Genomic DNA, 8,125 nt, shown 5'->3' with positions numbered 1-8,125 from the left:
TATATATATATATATATATATATATATATATATATATTTGTTAAATGGACAAGATTTTTTTTATATTTATTTTTGGTGTCTCTCTGTGTGTGCCATGTGTGTGTGTGATATGTGTATGTGTGCCATGTGTGTATGAATGTTTGTTAGTCCCATGTATGTTTGCGTGTGTATATGTGTATGTGGGTGCACATATATGCCATGTGTGTGCTATGTGTGTACACAAACGCTACAGAAAGATTTTGGGTTCTCTAAATGAGGAGTTACGAATACTTGTGAGTCATGTGGGAGCCAAACTCAAGCCCTCTGGAAGAGTAGCAGGTATACTTAACTGCCAAGCCTTCCAACCCAAGGACTTACTTTTTTTACTTACTTTTCATATATGTAGGATTTTCATAAAATCTGGTCATATTTTTGACAAATTGAATTTTATCAGGGATAAATTCAATCCCTAAAACAAAATACTGTTGTTTATTTAGACATTACAGTTCCCTGTATGAATGCATATGTTCTGTATAGTCAGCAATTTAAAGAACAGGATATAAAGAACCTTACCCTTGACACTCTAGAATTCCCTGCCATTTAAAAATAGCCACTGGATACATCAGATTCTCCATTTCCTACAACACAGAAGGCACCATCTCTCTACAGCACAGTTTAAGTTGTCCCATTAAGTTAAATAGTTTCATTAGAAACTAGCTGAATTTAACCAATCTGGGACAAAGAGCATTTCCATAAATCAATCAACCCTGCATTTGTGGAGCAAATCCACTCATAACTCAGTCTTTACTAACACAGACACTGAATGTCTACATCATTTCTTTTGCAATTTTTTCATATCTATTACTAAATCTAAAAGTATACTTTATTCATAATTTATTTCTGGTTTATTTTCATTTTGTGGTATGACAACATACATTTCTGTTAGAAAATTTCATTTTCTGCATCAAAACAAGTTCTATCATGCATACTGTAATTTAGACTTGTCACAAATGAAGGGCAAGGGGCCAGCTTCTTGACTGGCTGGCTATTTTAAGCAGGCCCCCATGGGATATAATACTTGTGTAAGCTTGCTATAGGTCTGCATTCAGCTTTGTAGTTTGCTAAGTCAGATCTCTTGGTTCACTCCAACTACAATCAAAGTATATAGAATTTATTTAGAATGGAAAAATACATAACACATTAGCATGAAAACCACAGTATCTCCAAAGGCTGACATACTTGGTAGGAAAAGGGTCATTGCCCAGATAATGCATCAAGTAAATAGAATTAGATATCAAAAAAAAAGCAAAAACAACAACAACAACAAAAAAAAACCAACTCAGCCTTATGACAACGGGAGTTAAGGGTTTATAGAATAATTCCATAAACCTGAACTAATTCGGCAAATAGTAAAAGCAAAGAGATTTACTGAGATATCATTCATAAATCAAACTATTTTCCCATTTGAAGACTACAGATCAGTTTATTTAGATCATATGTTGGGCTACCTAATCATCAATATTAAGTACTTTTAGAATATTTTCATTACTTCAAAGAGAAATCCCATGCACATTAGATGTCCTTTCCATTCCTGTCTCTCTCCCAAAACCCTATGTAACCATTCATTTACTTTTTGTCTGAATTATCTGCTTAACCTTGATTTTTTTTATATTGATAGAATTCTGTAATGTGATATTTTTCCATATTTCACTTTCTCCTTTTATCATATTAATTCCAAGAAGTATCTACACTCTAGTACTTATCAATATTTTGGTCTTTTTAATTTACAGACATAATTTCACATTTTATTTATCTGTACATTCAAATCTGGAGGATATTGCAGGCATTTGTACTATTTGGCTACTATGAATAATGTTGTTGTTAATATCCATTTTCTTATGTCTCATGGGTCACTTGATAACTTAAGGTGCATCTTCATGGAAACCAGCCACTGTTTTCCATGTCTCTAGTTCATCAGTATGGATGTTCCAATTTTCCACATCTAGACAAGCAATTGTTTCTTTTTGTTCTATATTCTATACTTTTTTTTTTTTCTATTTTCTATCACAGGCTGTATTAGTCACTGTTCTATTGTTCTGAAGAGACTTCATAACCAAGGCAATTCTTATAAGAGAAATCATTTAATTGGGGAATGGTGTGGGAGAAGCAGTTGAGAGCTACATCATGATTCTCAGGCTGGAATATGGTTTTTGGGGTGGAACAGAAGCATGAACTGTTTAAACTTCAAAGCCCACCCTCAGGGACACATCTTCTTGAACAATGACACACCTCCTAATCCTTTTACTCCAGTCAGAGTTCCACTTCCTATCCATGGTAACAAAGCATTTCAAATATCTGAGACTATGGGGGTAGGGAGCATTCTTATTCAAACCACCACACAAGCATTCTGGTGGATGGAGAAAATGCTTCACTGCGGTTTGTAGTTACATTTCCCTGGTGGATTATTATGTTGAATGTCTTACTGGTAATTTACATACTTTCTATGGGGAAAATTGTATGGTTTTGTCTAATTTTCATTTAGAATAGGCATCAGCATTTCATTCCGTGTGTGAACAGTTAATATTACATAAATTGGCACGCTATGCTGGAGCATATTTCTGTATTCATTTTTCAGTTGTTGGCCCAAATAGAATAAGAAAATCGTAAAGGGAAGAGTTGTTCTTCTCTTGATCTGGGACATCCGCTCCCTAATGCATTAAGACTCTTGTTCTCAGTCTTCTTGGGTTTGAATTGCAAATATACCAGTAGATTTACTGGGCCTCTTTATCTTGCAAATGACAGACTTCATCTCTAAAATCTCAAGACCTGTTCTTCATAGTAAATCTCTTTCTCTATATTTAAATAATTTCTTCAGAAATTCTCACAAATTCTTAACATGAATGACCATGACAAAAGGACATTTCTTTGAGGAATAAGATTGAGCACATCTAAAACTTAACATGTGGTTTCATAGAATGATAGAGTAATGTGCTATAGTAATTAATGTCATAAGAATAATAAATGTGAGTAAGGAACAGCAAGGTAAAGGGTAATAGAACAAGAAGTGGATCTGAGGGTCAGTTATCCACTTAGTTGCAGGAGCCCACTTCGAGAGCATTACAATGGAAATAGGGAACTGACAAAATAACAAAATGGTGAGCCCCACAAAAAATTTATACTGGGAGAGGCTATTCAGTAGCAAAGAAAGTGGAGGATTGAGGCAGCTAAGAAATTGGACAAGTCACCCAAAACTGTATGTATGTGTAAAAACCATGGACTACAAAATACAAGTTGTAGACAATAACAGGATATTTGGGAGATAGGGCCTTGTGAGAGGAAATATGGGTTGCTTCCAGCATGCTTCATCCTCTCTTCTTCTGCTTCCTGGCTACGGACACACTCCAACATCTGCTCAAGCCATTAATAGTTGCTGCCTTCATCAAATTAATTTGATCCAAGCCTTCAGTTGTTGACTGAATAAATGTTTTATCTTGTATATCCTTGTGGTAGTATGAAGCTAATAAAGAGGAAAAGAAGGAGAGAAGAAAATGAGAGAGGAGAATGAGGTTGGAAAGGTAAAGGGCAAAAGAGGAGCAGAAGAAATCAAAAAGCAGAAAGCCTGATTTATATCATTGTCATGGACTTCTGGAAATCCAAAATGTACTTGTCTTTGTTTATATTCTCTTGTTGGGACAAAACATTGAGGAAAAACAAATTAGAGAAGGATAGATTATTTGGCTTATAATTCTATGTCACAGTTCATCACTGAGGAAAGCTAGGACAGAAACTCAAAAAGAAACCCTGGAACAACTGCCAAGGAATGGCACCACCAGAGTGGGTTGAGTCATCCCACATTCATCATTAATCAAGAAATGCTCACAGACAAATTGGCCTTTTTTCAACTTGACTCAAAAATACATCACTATTTATTTTAATTATTTTATTAGACATTTTCTTCATTTACATTTCAAATGATATCCTGAATGTCCACTATACCCTTCTCCTGCCCTGCTCCCCTGCCCACTCACTTCCACTTCTTGGCCCTGGCATTCCCCTCTATGAGGCATATAAAGTTTGCAAGACCAAGGGGCCTCTCATCCCAATGATGGCTGAGTACGCCATCTTCTGCTACATATGCAGCTAGAGACATGAGCTCTGGGGGTACTGGTTAGTTCATATTGTTGTTCCACCTATAGGGTTCCAGACCCCTGCAGCTCCTTGGGTACTTTCTCTAGCTCCACCATTGGGGGGCCCTGTGTTCCATCCAATAGCTGACTGTGAGCATCCACTTCTGTGTTTGTCAGGTATTGGCATAGCCTCACGAGAGGCCGCTTCCTTTAGTTCTAGGACTTCTAGATGTGCTGACAGGTTGCTAGTATATGCTCTCTCTAGTTTCTTTTTGAAGGCACTCAAGGTTATGAGATTTCCTCTTAGGACTGCCTTCATTGTGTCCTATAAGTTTGTGTATGTTGTGGCTTCATTTTCATTAAACTCTAAAAAGTCTTTAATTTCTTTCTTTATTTCATCCTTGACCAAGGAATCATTGAGAAGTCTGTTGTTGAGTTTCCATGTGAGTGTTGTCTTTCTATTATTTATGCTGTTATTGAAGATCAGCCGTAGTCCGTGGTGATCTGATAGGATTCACAGAATAATTTCAATATATTTATATCTGTAGAGACCTGTTTTGTGACCAATTATATGGTCAATTTTGGAAGAGGTACCATGTGGTGTGGAGAAGAAGGTGTATCCTTTTGTTTTAGGATAAAATGTTCTATAGATATCTATTAAATCCATTTGTTTCATAACTTCTGTTAGTGTCCATGTGTCTCTGTTTAGTTTCTGTTTCCAGGATCTGTCGATTGGTAAGAGTTGGGTGTTGAAGTTTCCCATTATTATTTTGTGATGTGCAATGTGTGCTTTGAGCTTTACTAAAGTTGCTTTAATGAATGTGGCTGCTCTTGTATTTGGAGCATAGATATTCAGAATTGAGAATTTCTCTTGGTAGATTTTGCCTTTGATGAGTATGAAGTGCCCCTCCTTGTCTTTTTTTGATAACTTTGGGTTGGAAGTCAATTTTATTCAGTATTAGAATGGCTACTCCAGCTTATTTCTTCGGACCATTTGCTTGGAAAAGTGTTTTCCAGCCTTTCACTCTGAGGTAGTGTCTGTCTTTCTCCCTGAGGTGGGTTTCCTGTAAGCAGCAAAATGTTCTCTTAGGGTCTGCATNACATCTGTCCAGGATCTTCTGGCTCTCATAGTCTCTGGTGAGGAGTCTGGTGTAACTCTTATAGGCCTGCCTTTATATGTTACTTGACCCCTTTTCCCTTGCTGCTTTTAATATTCTATCTTTATTTAGTGCATTTGTTGTCCTGAATATTATGTGTCGGGAAGAATTTCTTCTCTGGTTCAGTCTATTTGGATTTCTGTAGGTTTCTTGTATCACTGCTTGTGGACGTTGTACATCGTGGTGCGGAGCCTAGTGCGCACCACGATGTACAACGTCCACAAGCAGTATCATTTCCAGGTTTGTCTCACTTTGGGTTTTCTTTATTGCTTCTACCTCCCTTTTTAGGTCTTGGATGGCTTTATTCAATTCCATGACCTGTTTGGTTGTGTTCTCCTGTGTTTCTTTAAAGGACTTCTACCTCTTTAGCAGCATTCTCCTGTATTTAAGGACTTGTACCTCTTTAACAGTGTTCTTCTCTATTTCTTTAAGTGTGTTATTAATGCCCTTCTTAAAGTCCTTTACCAGCATCATGAGGTATGCTTTTAAATCTGAGTCTTGCTTTTTGGGTGTGTTGGGGGTATCCAGGACTGGCTGAGGTGGGAGTGCTGGGTTCTGATGATGGTGAGTGGTCTTGGTTTCTGTTAGTAAGATTCCTACGTTTGCCTTTCGCCATCTTGTAATCTCTGGAGTTAGTTGTTACAGTTGTCGCTGATTGGAGCTTGCTTCTCCTGTGATTCTGTTAGCCTCTGTCAGCAGTCCTGGGAGTCCAGCTCTCTCTTAAGTCTCAATGGTCAGAGTACTCTCTGCAGGCAAGCTCTCCTCTTGCAGGGAAGGTACACAGAGGCCTGGCATTCAGATCTGCCTCCTGGCTGAAGATGTAGCCCCAAAACGGAGCCGGTCCCAGAATATGTGTCACCTCTGCAGTTTGCACACTCAACTGCACAGGCTAGACTCTGAGGGACCCTGGACACAAAATGTCTCTCTCACATGCTCTGGCAGACAGAGCCCTCCCGGGGGGCCACCTTTCCTCTGGCGGGGAAGGTGCCCAGATGTCTGGAGCCTGAAACAGGGTCTGTCCCAGAAGCTAGATTGCTTCTGTCTGTCCCAAAGCTGTGTAGCTTCTGTAGTCCACACTCTCACCAGTGCAGACTGGAGCCTGGGTGAACTGGAGCAAAGATGGCTCCCTTACCAGCTCAGGCAGTGAGAGCGCTCCNGGGCAGACACCTCTCCTCTGGTGGGGATGGTGTCTGGATGTCTGGAGCCAGAAACAGGGTCTGTCCCAGAATCTGTGTCTCTTCTGCAGTCCTCCCTCTCCCCAGCAATGACCGGAGCCTATGCGCACTAGAGCAAAGATGGCTCCCTTACCAGCTCATGCAGTGAGAGCGCTCCTGGGCGGACACCTCTCCTCTGGCGGGGATGGTGCCTGGAAAAAATACATCACTATTAAACTATAATCTTTCTATGTCCCCAGGAGCTCATATTACTATCACAATACAAAATACAATTCAACTTTTAAGAGTCTTTTATAAGTCCAACATTCTAAAAGTTCAAGATCTTTTTAAACATTTTACTTCTTAACATTTGACTTATATCAAAACAAGTTTTAAACTTTCTTATTTCAAGAAGAAATAGCCAGGACACAGTTACAATTAGATAAGAGCAAAATCTAGAAGTTTAAATCATATACTGTAGCTCAGTGTCCTGCATCTAGAGCTCAGTCACTCATGATCTTCTATATGCTAAAGGGTTTGGGTAGTCCCTTCTCCCTCTTCTCTAGATTTCTCCCTCCCTGCCACACACTTCTGTCATGGACACACACACACACACACACACACACAAACACACACACACAGCTTATCTGGTAAGCTCAGGCTACTTTACTCCAGACCTACTGTTTCCTTAGTGGTCACCTAATGGCCCAGGTATCTCAAATATGCTGGAGCCTCTACTGCAACAAAGGTTGTACCTTTACCCATAATCACCCCACCCCGACATCTATTACAGTGCCAAGCCTTGGCTACACTCCAAGAATCCTCCATGCCTTCAAAAACAGTACCTCGCAGGAGACTCTTCAGTATTATTTGCTAAGTTCTACTCTTAGCTTGAGGTGAGCCTTAGCCTTTTTCTGGATCATAGCTTCTGTATCCTGACCCAAAGAAATAGTTTCCAGAATATTAGCCTCAATGACACTGGTCTCTGACTAAACATGAACATCTTTTATCTCAATGAAGCACAGGTTTCACTTTCAAAGTTTATCAAATCAAATATAACATATCAATAGAGCAACATCACTTTTGGGACTCTTCAAACTTCTCCCTGAAACTTCATGAGTCTGGACTCCATTGTCTAAACTTCGGTCAACATCCTTATCTTCCAAACTCTCATGAAGCTCTGAACACTCAATCGACATTTTCTACCAAAACCTCTAAAGTCTTCCACATAAAGATACCCTTCAACTAAAACAAAACTTGTGGTCAGGTCATTACAATAATACCCTATTCTTGGTTCCAATTTCTGTCTCAGTTTACTTTCTATTGCTATAACCAAACAGTAACCAAAATCAACTCAGGGGAGGATAGGGTATTTGGCTTATTTTTCTATTTCACAGTCCAACATTGGGGAAACCTAATACAGGAATTCAAAGAGAATGCTTAAAGCAAGTCCTGAAGCAGAAACCACAGAGAAACATGATGGCTTGTTTGCCATTCATGGTTTCCTCAGCTTGCATCCTTATACAACCCTGGATCACCTACTCAGGGGTATTACCTCCCAAAATTGGCTGATCTCACCCATATAAATGACTAACCAATGAAATGCCACACAGCCTTCCACCCAGACCAGTTCATATAGAAAGTCTCTCAATTAGGGGTTCCTCTTCCCAGAATACTCTTGTTTATGTCAATTTGACGGGGGGGGGGG

The sequence above is a fragment of the Mus pahari genome, chromosome 2 (genome assembly GCF_900095145.1).
Source record: "Mus pahari chromosome 2, PAHARI_EIJ_v1.1, whole genome shotgun sequence".
NCBI lineage: Eukaryota > Metazoa > Chordata > Mammalia > Rodentia > Muridae > Mus > Mus pahari.
This window is presented reverse-complemented; position numbering follows the sequence as displayed.